Raw genomic sequence first — 13,284 nt, forward strand, 5'->3', positions numbered from 1 at the left:
TGCAGATAAACTCAATACCACCATATCGACTGTTGAAATGTCAACTCTTGGTCTTGGACACCTTTGGATGCTTCTATTGTAAGAACCCCCCCATCCTGCTCTCCAAGTGCAAGTGTGTAGTGTATTTTGTGATGTCAGCAAAGACAATGTCAATATTATTTATTCATCAAGGCACACATAACCATGAGGTGCAAATAGGCACATGTAGAGCTAATGTCAAAGAGGTGTGAAAGACCATAGAGGAAATGGTAAGAGACTTTAGTGCAACTGGACCTTGACACCTACAAATGACTGTGGCTAGAAGGCTAGTGATGGGTGCCTTGGTTCGTGAGCAAGGTATCCCCATGTCCAACACTGAACTCTCGACGATGCTCGAGGAACTCCAACCACTCATTCACAGGAACATGTAACATATTATTCCATTCACAACACATTTTTAAAAGGCCATGCATATGAAGATCAATATTTTGTGCATGTAGGTTCAAACACATGGTCCATGCAACATGCACTAAGAGTGATTAGGAAATGGAATCTCGCCTTTTAAAGTTAAAGCAATGTTGTGCATACAGATTTTTCCATGGTAGTCTATTTCTTAGGCAAGCCGTTGACAATGATAGTAGGTGCTTTATATTCAAAATATCAACAACTGGGCCAGCCTCAGGGGTTGACTTAGTGAATCATATGCAAAGGAATGGCACTGGGGACTTACGCAATAGTTGGGTATGCTTTGACCATGTGCATCGCATTAATCATTGGACCACCATGGCAACACATGTGTATGATCCAAGGTAGTTTCTCTTACCTAATTCTACCATCACAACACAAACTTAAGCAACATAGTTTTCCTCACTCTCCCATTCCTTTCTTGTGTTTCTGTAGTGTACAAGAGTTGATGACTCTGGCAATATGTGAGATGAAAGAAGAGGATACAGATGCACAAGCTCTTTTTTGGACAAAGATGAATGAGGTGATGGAGAAGTGTTGACACCCAAGCGTTGATTTTTGAGGATTCATGGCAGCTGCCAATTGGAAGGCCATTCGCAGGATTCATGGCAGCACCCAAGCGTTGATTTTCGAGGATTCATGGCAGACGAGGCAGCTGCCAATTGGAAGGCCATCCACACAGTGTTCAATGCTAGTCCAGACAACGTAATGTAAGGAAGGGGGAGATCTTGCTTACTTCATTGGGAACAAAGTCTCCAAATACACACATCACAGTATGTGCACAAGAGTTTTCAAGATGAGCATAAGCGCTTGTGCCGCATGTGGAGGTTGCAGTCACGGAAGATGATGCAACAATGCAATATCGATTCATTCAAGCTTGGTGGGCCTCAGGGAAAGTTGTGGATTGCAATATACCAACAATGGATTGTTGGCTTAGTTGGTGGCATATCAGATATCCACGTTGGAGACAGCACTTTGTCGAGGTAAGACTACTTCGTAATAGTAGGATGTGGCATGTGGTGCATTTGTTTTCTCACGCTCTATACCTTCTCATGCTATATTTTTGTCCAGGTGGTGGAGGACATTGCTCATATGCCAACCACAAACTTGGCAAAGCCAATGCACACACACAAGTTGGTTGGCAAGGGAGGGATTCAAGGAATCTATCAGCTTGTATGATGTATGTGTTAGTGATTTGGCCAACACTCTACTATAGAGCACAAAAAGGCATGCATTCATTGGTGGAAAGTTCCATGGTGTAGGACCCAATGCAGAGAAGCTTTTGAGCCGACTACAACAAGGAATTAGGCCCACACCTCGAGCAACGGTAAGGATGGTTGAGAAGGTGGCAAGAGAAATTGAATTGCATAAACGTCCCGATTTTTGAGGGGACAATGTGACTATAGTAAGAAAATGCAAGGTTGATTGGAAAGTGGGATCCGAGGAAGCCAATGCCTCTCATAGGCCTGTGTATGTGACCGAAAACATACCTAGAAGAAAGGGTACAAGAAAACTAAACTTTAAGGACCCTCTACCTTCCGACCAATCAAGGGTAGTATCACCAAATTGTTCAGAGGAAATGGTGGTGGAGACAATCGTTCATGACACCATTTGGGCTATAAGAAGGATTCTAGCTTGCAGCCGTATACAATGTCAAGGATGGTTGGGAGCTAGAGAGGAAAAATGCAAAAAACCTATAAAAAATATGTCACATGGGATGCCTGCACCTTCATTTTTGGGTTTCATGGAGTGGTCTAGCTCAAGAGGAGAAGCTAGCAATAAACATGGAACGTGGTGCTAGTTCATGTGGTTTTGTAATGATAGTGTGGACCATACATGGAACATTTGTTCTTCCATTCAACATGCACCGCCCAAGGTTCCACAAGTATGGCCAAGTGGCACGAGGCACTAATTTAACCGTAGAAGAATTTCACATGTTGGAGAGTGGTGGGTTTGTTTTAAAAAAGGTGGCACAAGAGGCGGATGTTAACGAGGACTCGTGTAGATATCAAAGAGGTGTTTCACAAGCTGCACGGAAAAGGATAGACCCAGCGTTAGCTCTAGATGCAATTGTGAAGGGCCACACAGTGGTGAAGGCCTTAAATCATGAGGTTTTCAAACTAGAGACATCTAACTCAAGTGTCATGCATGAGTGTTATGATGTGCACATTGCAAAGAATCCAACATGTAATTGCCGGGATTTCATGGACCGTGCTATAGAAGGAAAAGCATATTTGGCATGCAAGCATCTATATTATGTGTACCTCCGAGTGTTTGGGCTGGATGCAAATGCCAACATGTTTATACACCAACCCACACTCACCGAAGAAAACTTGCACATTGTATTTGGAAGTAGAAGAGCTTTTCCAACACCACCTATATAGTGACCAACAATGCAATGCCAACACTACCTAATAGCACAACCATATTTTATTTTGTTAAGGAGTCACCGTTATAGAATCCATTTGGATGGCAAGCCTTTGGTGAACTTGTCTCTCTTAATTTGACAAGCAAAAGCACATTTCCCAGAGTTAACACAATATAAATGTGCATTTGGATTACTTATATGAATTGTCTTGTATCATATTGGGAGAGAGAGGGGGAGGGGAGGGAGCTATCAATGCATTGAAATTAAAGTTCTAAAAACACCGAGTGGCTATCCAAGCATTCACATTATATGAGAGAGAGAGAGAGAGAGAGAGAGAGAGAGAGAGAGAGAGAGAGAGAGAGAGAGAGAGAGAGAGAGAGAGAGAGAGAGAGAGAGAGAGAGAGAGAGAGAGAGAGACGTGTTTAGGATTTAAGAGAACCGTTTGTTACAACACATGCCATAATCTGATGTGAGGCATTATGATACAATGTGGACTAATCGCATATATGAGAGAGAGAAATTGAGAGAGGGAGGGAGATAAACACGGAGAGTGAGTGAGTGACTAAGATTTATATACGTACATATATGTACGTATGTGTGTGTGTGTGTGTGTGTGTGTGTGTGTGTGTGTGAGAGAGAGAGAGAGAGAGAGAGAGAGAGAGAGAGAGAGAGAGAGAATATAGAGTGAGAGGGAAAATTTGCATGTACAACCCTAAACTGAGAGAGAGTAAAGACATGGAGTAATTCATGAGAGAGACACAGAGAGAGAGTGTGTGAGAGAGAGGTGTGGGCCGTGGTGTTCCATTCTTCCGACGTGATCACATGAATGAATCCACATTACGTGCTAGAGAGAGAGAAATTGTTTACATGAGATGGAGTGCTATTTGATCAAGTGTGCTAGAAAGAGAAAAAGAGATTATACACATAGAGAGAGAGAGAGAGAGAGAGAGAGAGAGAGAGAGAGAGAGAGAGAGAGAGAGAGAGAGAGTGTGTGTGTGTGTGTGTGTGAGTGAAGGTAGTGGTGGCAATCGTGGAGGTGGTGGGGATAATGGTAGTGGTGGTGGAGATGGCAACAGTATTGGCGGCAGCCGTAGAGATGGTGGTAGTGGTAGTGGTGGAAGCAGTGGCGGCAGTGGCAGCAATGACCGTGGTAGTGGTGGTGGAGGAGGTTGTTGTGGTAATGGTGGTGGACGTAAAAAAAATCAAGGGGTGGAATAAGCGGACTATGTGGAACAAGAAATGGAGGTTGCCCAGAGACGCTTGCTCAAAAGCCCACTCAAAAAGCTCGCTTCTCGCACGCACTCTATTCCCTATGGATAGCAAACAGTGAGCTCCATTATTCTTGTTTGATGCTTTGAGGACTCTATTTTGGTTCCCAAATATTGTGCTTTGGACCCAACACTTGTTTGTATCAGTATGATGTTAGTAATTCACACATGCATCTTGGTTATGTATTGATCTTCATTACTTTCTACTCAATTTGCTATACATTTGGTAGCTCTCTTTTGTTACCCCTAAGAACTACTACATGCATGGCATCTATGCCTATTGGATGTATGGTTTACTGACACATTGTGGTTGTGATAAATCTTGGTACTGTGCTATAATTACAATTTTCAACATTCTTTATGAGAGCAAATACTTGGATTTGACATGCTATTACTTGCAATTAGTGGACAACTCTCTATTTTGAGTATCCCTCCTATTTTGCCCTCGTTTTGGCTGAGTTTTTGGGCTGTTCTTTGCAATCATTTATAGCAGCATGTACTCTTGAGTTTTGCATTGGTATCCTATCATTATGGCTAGTTCTATGAATTATAGTACTATTTTTAATATTGAAAATCTTGATGGCACTAATTTCACCTATTGGAAGATGCAAGTAAGGTAGGTAGTATTGATTCAAAAGAAGTAGGTAAGGAATTTGAAAACCAAGAGTGTAAAGCCCAAAGGCATTGTTCAGGATGCTTGAGGTGAGTTGGATGAGCTATGTAAATCCACCCTTATATTGTCATTGTCTAAACAAGTTTATTTCAATGTTGTGGCACCTGAGAATAATGCTTAGTAGTTATGGAAAAATATATGCAATCTTTATGACAATGAAAGTCCTACTTCATTGATATATTGGTTGAAACAACTCATGGACCCTTGCATGAAGGAAGGGACTAGTATGTCCAGACATTTGAATGAGTTTCACTCGATTTTCAGCTAGTTGACTTCATTGGGGTAACACTTGTTAAGTCTGCAAAGCATATTTTGCAGCCTAGGAGAGATGATACAGCCAAGCAATACAACTACTTGCCTATGGATAATGCATTGCAAGCATTTCTGCCCCAACTCATTAAGATCCAGTGCCTAATAAACATTAGCTAGTGATTGGTAGATATTCCTTGTTCCGATACTTGCAAGGAGTTTAGCAACAACCATAAGGTCAACATTGAAAGCATATATTATTCTTCCCCTATATTGAAGTCTCGGAAACGAGATGTGGTTGTACTCATTGAATTCTCAAAGCATGTATTTTCATTGGCATCTAATGACTTGATGATCATGGATAGTGAGATAGTAAGGCAAGTACATGGCCAAAAGCTAAATCTCTCCGTACATGTACATAACATAGTTATATAGCAAGCCAGCTATACCATAAATTTGGGTTGACCTAAAAGTGGATTTTACTTTTCATTTTCAATTACTTTGCTAGATACTAATTGAGACATTTGTTGCATGTTGTGCATGTCACAACTAGTGGTTTATAGGTGGCTTGATGGGCCAGATTAAAAGCCTCACAAGGACCTACACTATGCTAATCATAACAGTTTATCAGAATCTTTATTCCTATGATTGAACCCTCTAAAAAAGACAGGGAGTAGTTTGTTCAAGTGTACATAAAAGCTCATGATAACTTGAAGAATCAAAATACCTCTCAATGTATGAACAGGTTGTCGAAGAAGGAAATTAACAATGCTAGAAGAGATCCATATGGAAAGAGTGACTTTAAAACATTGTTGTTGCAAATTAGAGTTGGAGGCCTAAGAGAGTGTGCACAAGAGGAAGAGAGAGAGCTTAAGTACAAGACAAGACCTTGTTTAGTTAGTTGCTCAAAGTACAACTAGTACACTCTCCTCTCTATTGACTGTGTACTTTAGGCTGTTTATATGGTCGCTGGAGGAGTTAGGGTTAGGGTTTCCCATGTCCTCGAGCCCTTTTACACCTAGCTACCCTTATCCTCTCTAATGTAGGGAGAGTTCCTATGCTTACCTTTCAACACCCCCCCTCAATGCCAGGTGGCATTGGATACAAATAGGATGCCTCCCCTTAATTCTCAATGAGATGCATTTATAAATCAAGCTATAAGAAAAGGTTATAGGTAGAGAGTGTTACCTCAAAAGAGTCGGTCACCTGTGGATTGGGAGGCAAAGTTGACCTTCAATTCCTTAGGTACTTCTGGAACCCCAGGACACTTACTGGTGATATGCCCAGTCTTTTTGCATTTATTGCACTTCATTTTGTAAAGGTGTTTCTTCGAGCAGTTGCTCATAATATGCCCCTTTTTGTGACAGAAGAAGCACTTAGTAGAAGTTGTATGAACTAACACTTGCTCACGTGAAGTAATTGCTGAAGACCCTTCAATATGGTTTCTCTTCTCTTCATCCAGAGATGACTGGATGGTACTTGCTAAAGTTGGGTTCGGGATATTAGTTAGGGTAGTCACAAGGGTTGGAAAAACCTTCTTCACAGACTTTAGCAGGATGGCAATGGCAACTTCATCATGAATTGGTACTTGAATGGAGGTAAGCTATGCCATAAGCCCCTTCATATGTGAAATGAACTTGCTTAGGTCTTCTCCTTGTTTGTATTCCAAGCTAAAAAACTCAATCTTGAGAAATATCTTGGAGTTCTTCCCTATAGCATCGTAGAGCCTTTCAAGCTCATCCCATTTTTATTTTGTAGTTAAGAGCTAGTCAATGTGATTAATTAAGAATTCATCTAAATGAAGCATGATGATGGCCTGAGCCTGTTCATCATCTTCTACATCAAGGGGATTAGATGGGTCAATAACTTTGGTTCCTCGTATAAAGGGCCAATATCCTCTTTCCATCATTTTGTATTTGATCGAAATCTGCCAAGGATGGAAATCTTTTCCATTAAATTTTCGAATTTGAGGACAGACATTAGCATATATTGTGGCCATTGGGAAGGTCTTACCACTTGTTAGAACAAGGGTAGTGTCTAGTCCCTTACAACCTTGCCACTAAATGTAGAAGCAAATCAAACACTTGATATCAAAGTTGTAATGAGGAGAAAGGTTGAAAATCATACATATGTAATATTTCAAAATATGACTTTGGTGGTCCTTTCTTATGTGCAATCTTCTTCCGAGGTTTAATGGTCTTTTTAGGCTTCAATGATGTGAACCTAGATAGGACTTTGGGCTCCTCCTTGTGGTATGTCTTAGTGGATGAACCTTGTGTTGGACAAGGATGGTCTATGATTTCAATGCTTGTTGCTGATGATTCAGAGGAGAGTACAATGACACTCATCCCTCTAATTTCATTGACCAGTGTTCTTGAAAAAAGTCACACAAGATATACAATAATTTTAGTGTATGATGGTCTATGTGTTTATAATTATACACATAGCCTTACAACATGAAGTAAAGTACTTAGTTGTTTTAATTTTCTGATGAAAAACATTCAGATTTTGTAAATACCAGCATCAACATTGATTGAGCAATGTGCCTTAGTGCTCACAAGCACTCATCTGTAGCTCATGTTGCTAGAGATGGTAGATGTTGGTCTTGATGAGCTTGATGATGACTTTCCAAGTGCAATAACCTCTAAAATAAAATTCCAGATTAGAAACCGACTTAGAAAAAGTTGAATCAGTGATTGAAATCATTGTTAATGACCAAACATTGAAAATTTTCAAAGTTGAAGAAGCTTGAAGCTTCCTGGCTATGGCTACCAGGAAACTGACAGTTAGGGTTTGGCTTCTAGCAGCCAGCTGAGATGAAATTCCCCAAGCCCTCTTAGGGAGAGATGGCCCACTAGGGGGGCTATGAAAGCCCTATGGTGGCCATGAAGATTGTGTCGCCTGCTGCCCATGCCAAGCCTGGAACCGTCACGGTGCCAAATATTGTGCCGATTCTGTGTTTCAGACAATGTCGTCCTTCTGCGTGGCTTATGTGGAGGTTTATGGTGCTGGGCTGCTACGCCCTGAGCTAGGAAAGAGTTCCTCAGAAGGGTCCTTGAGCTGAAACCTCCTCCTTTATTCTCCCCAAGTCCTCCATCAGAGGTAGGTCTGGTGGTGGCTATGGAGGTAAGAGGTAAAAGGTAAAAGGTGAAGATGATGGAAAATCATGTGCACTTAGTGAAGCTGAGGATATAATAAGCTAAAGGGATCAGAGAAGACTCTGATACCATGTTGCAAATCAGAGTATCCATACACTACTTTCTCACAAATGCCAAGTTGGACATGTATTGCGACCGACTTGTGACACATTCAAGCCTATCCCTATATCAAACATGAGAGTAAGTCTCTCTCCACCAAGCATAGCAAAACAACCCGCAAGAGCCCATACTTAGCATTGTCCCTAACCAACATACCAAAACATCACACTATCCTAGTTGAAATTGAGAGCAACCCATGATAGCACTGCAGTGTCCATAGCATCAATGTATAGATTTTTAGAGTGCAATGCCCATAACATCCCAATGCACTACAATACTCATAACATCATGGACTTGTTTTTTGCATGAAGATGCATCTATAGCCCAAGTTAGGCCATTATTCAAGCTTATGCTTGCCAAAAGCAGGGCAACCTTGTTGCTTTTTACTTGATCGGTCATGTCCATGTCAAATATGAGAACAACCATGTCTTTGTAAAGCATATGGAAACAATCCCCATTGGTGCATTCTTGTCCCCTAGCATTGTTGACATATCCAAGCTTGCCCTTGTCCATAATACCAAAACAACCCATTAATGTAACATTGTCCCCATCAAACATAAAAGCAAACCATGATAGCATTGCAATGCTAGTAACAACAATGCATGCATTTCTCGCAATGCAATGCCCAATACATCCCAATGCATTACAGTGTCCATAACATCATATGCGTAGTTTTAGCATGAATCGCATCTATAGTCTATGATAGCAGTCTTGTCACTATTGATGAGTTTGTTCTTACCTGTCCCTAACCTAAGGCAACTGCTTGCAAACACAACATTAGTACCTAGAATAGAAATTTGGCCTGCATGAATAACGTAGACCCAAATGAAGCTTTAATATGAACACAACCATGATTAGTGAATATAACCGTAATGTGTAAGCATTCTTACCTCATTGAGATGTTGTATCCCCCAATCTAGATTGACCAAGTGCCATACAACAAAAAGCACCTCCAAGACTTGCACAAAATCTATACACAACAACTCAAAAAAACTATAAAAACGTTAAATAGTGACCATTGTGTATGCCAGTACTAGATCAAAACAAGTCTCGCAACAACAAAATAGAGATTATCATTTAAACACTAGCCAAAACAGCCTATATATACAAGTTTATGGATTGAACGTGAGAAAATAGGAAGGGGAAGAGATTCCATGAAGGCATAGGAGCATTAGCATGATCATAACAAAAGGGATGCAAATGCACTACAAAAATTGGACTCATCTAGCCATTGCAAGTGTTATCTACTACTAAACTACTCCATCTACAACACACTAGTGCACCAACCTTGTAAACCTCTCTTTAGATCCTCTACGGTTGAATGAGTGAACCAAGAGTTTCAAAGCTACATGATAAAAACTTCACCATTCAAATCAATACATCAATGAAGGCACCATATTTACATTAAAAACGTCTTTCAACCAATTACCCAATGCCTATACACCTTGTCTTGCAATGTCTCTTGGATTAATGTAAGCCATGACATAGACTTCGCAATCAATGATGTTGTGTTGTTGAGGGCAAGTAGTTACAACTAGATCTAACTCATTTGGCCTCTTCAAGGCATCATTGATCTCTACATCTATTGTAAAGCATGCAAGGTCTTTAATGCATGATGCATAGTTGATAGACACTTGCGAGTCTCAATCAATCAAAGGGAGTCAAAATATAGAAGGCAAACACCTTTGTCTTCTAAATGTGAAACTCTCTTAAGTTTAGGGTTATAAAGGACATGCAAAGTCCAATGGTTTCTGCATTGACCAAAATGGCATTTAAATATTCAAGATAAATAATATATTTAATAACAATGATATTGATGAAATGTTAATTCAATCATGTAAATGTTTACATCACAACTATTGGCAAAAATATAAACATTAATCTTGATGCATCCATGCCAGATGAGAATTTTAGTAGCACATGCGATTTTAAACATACCCCACTTGTAACAGAGTACCATAAGTTATCAATGAAGCACACCCTATCACCCTCTCAAGAACCTCTGATGATAGGGTACAATCCATCCATCTGGAAAAAAGGCTTCAATTACCAAACTAGCAAACCCAATTGCACACAAAAAATTTGCTATGATGTTCGAATAAAGTACTTACAAACCAAATAGATTGAGAGTTCAAGTGGATGCCTCTGAGCCAATGGTCAATTGTATCAATGTAGTATCAATCTCAACCATTAAAGATTACTTTGAAGATTTGAACTCAATATGCACACTTGGGTCTAGCATGTACAAAAAACAATGGCACTAAGAATACTACTAAGCACACATTATAGTATAAGAGATCAAATATGAGTACTATTACACCAACTTGGATCGAGCCACCTAGCCCCTCATCCACATGGGACTTCCTCCTATGCATTGTGGCTCAATAATGCCACAAGAGATCAGAAACTTATAAGCATGCATGACCTACTTAGATGACAAAGGTGAAGAGATGCTAATGGGGGTCATACTATCCCCAACACATGGATGCCTAGACTTCATTCCCCTCCATCGAGAGGCACAATGTTTGCACTACACATAGATCAACATATAAATTTCAACAGACAAGATAAGCTTTGATCAAGAAAAAAACGCAACATAGAAATCACCTAAAGTCTCACTAGTGAAGGCCATGTGGGTTGCGCTTGAAGATTAAGACCTCTAAATAGTGATAGTAAGATCGTCGAGCAACTTCGTAGTTGTGGAATAATGCACTCTTCAACTAGTACCTGAGGAGTTCTATTTGGTTCATGATCTCCATCATGTGCATCTTCATCAACAAAAACATCCTCACCATGCTATCTACCTATATCATCATCACCAGCTACACCATCACCACCAAGTTCACAATGTTTAGCTACATCATTGTCACATTGAATACCCTTAGTCACAAGTTTTGGATCTCCATAAGCTACCTTCTTTCATGCCTATATTGAGAAGCATTGAATAAAATTAAACTACTTGTATATACCAAACAAATATGAAAAATGAAAACAATAATAAAATTAGAAGTATGTCTTACATGCTTCTCATATCCCTCATCTATTTTACCTTGAATTCTTTTCAATTTAATAGACTTTTTAGCCATGTATTTGCTCATGACTTTCTCCATAAAGTATGAAATATAACTACCCATATCTAAAGAAGTCTTCTTGTCTTTGGGTATCAAGTCCTATGTGAAATGAGCTCTCTTCAAGGTGTCATACTCAAACTTTTTCCTTGCCATTTCAAACTTTATCTCCTTCTAGAAGGATCACTTCTAACTTTGGCACATTTAGGTATGGGTAGATGGTTTTGCTATCTTGGCATGGATGGTGTCATCTGCACGAGGATGACCAACCTTGCATACAGAAATGTCTACATCTAAACTGTGCTCTTTCTTTAAGTATTGTACCATCCTTAGTCTTTTGAACTCATTTCCATGTCTCCTTGAACAAAGGGGACAAGCACTACACTGTCGTGCCACTCTACATGATCTCCTCGTATACAGGCTCATGATATGGAAAGAATACAAAGGCATACATAATGTTAAATGTAAAAACCTTTTTGTGTCTAAAATGAAAAAAATGTACTTCATTATCAAGTAACAAACTCACAGTGCATGTATTTGCAAAGTAGCCTTGTTGCAACCCACACCAACATCACTAGATGTAGCAATGTTGACATGGTCTGTTATCAATGCTCCTAAGGCTTTGCCCTCAGCCTTGAAGGTAGCCTTGTTTGATCTCTTTTTGGAGTGTGCACGTGGTGCCATGACTATAAGATATTTTCTTGCTATAACTAAGTATCCTTATAGACAAATAACCTCACAAACAAATTGTCATATACAACTTGCATTTACTCACAAATTCTTATCTTTTGTGGATAGGGAAAGAGATTAGATAGAAGAAGACAACATTTCCACAAGGAACTACAACTAAAAATTAGGTCAAGAGATACAACGGGCTTCACTAATAGGTTTCACAAAATTGTTGTCACTCTTTAAGAAACAACTTTGTCAGCCAACTCTTGCCATAAACACGTAACACAGATTATGCGGTTCGTTCTCAAGTGCACCCATGCAAGACATTTAAAATGCTGCTTTTAAACGCTCTTTCATAAATCAACACTCATTTCTTTTTTGAATTTAAATATTTTCCACTCTTTCATATTTAAGGGCTCTTACTTTATTGAATTCAAATCTTATAGATATGAGTGTGGCTTTCCTATGCCATGGAAAGTTTCTATGGACTGCAATAACAACATTTAGATTGTATAGGCTTGGCCTCAAACTCCCCTAATTTTACCCACCCAAATTCAAAAGGCAAGCAAAATTCTTCTTATAGCATCCAAATTGTATAAACTTGGCCCCGAATCCTCACATATTAGAAACTAGAGAAATAGATGGATAGAGTAGGACATGTAAACACAGAGAGAGAGAGAGAGAGAGAGAGAGAGAGAGAGAGAGAGAGAGAGAGAGAGAGAGAGAGAGAGAGAGAGAGAGAGAGAGAGAGAGAGAGAGAGAGAGAGAGAGAGAGAGAGAGAGAGAGAGAGAGGGAGGGACTTACTTGAAGATAGGAATTTGAAGAAAAGGCAATCCTATCCTTGTGATATTTGTGGCTATGATGAGGTCCCTCTCCACTCTTGTTGTGAGTCTAACAATCCTTGTTGTAATGGTCTAACCTCCGCGATCCCTGCAGTGATCCCTATGGCTATGGGAGAGAAGAAGATATGGGTCATTTCGAGTGATGGTGCTGTCCTGTTGGCTATGGTTCAATCCAATGATCCTAGGAATTTAGGAGAGAGATGGTGTGGGAGAGAAGAAGATACAGAGGAATTCGAAAACTTTTGTGCCTTTGAGCGAGAGAGAGGCTTTGTGTACCCAGTGTGCATCCTGGCCAAATGTGGTGCTCTACCTTTTCCGTCCAGGCTGCGTAGTTTACTCTTTTGGCCAAGTTTACTTTGTTTGCCATGTGACTGGTTGGATGTGCATAACCTTTTTCAAATGTCTTCTTCACTGTCGATCCTCACTCCCATGATCCATCCCT

This window comes from Lygodium microphyllum, chromosome 1 (assembly GCF_053477565.2).
Source record: "Lygodium microphyllum isolate KBCC chromosome 1, Lygodium_microphyllum_v1.1.10, whole genome shotgun sequence".
Classification (NCBI taxonomy): Eukaryota; Viridiplantae; Streptophyta; class Polypodiopsida; order Schizaeales; family Lygodiaceae; genus Lygodium; species Lygodium microphyllum.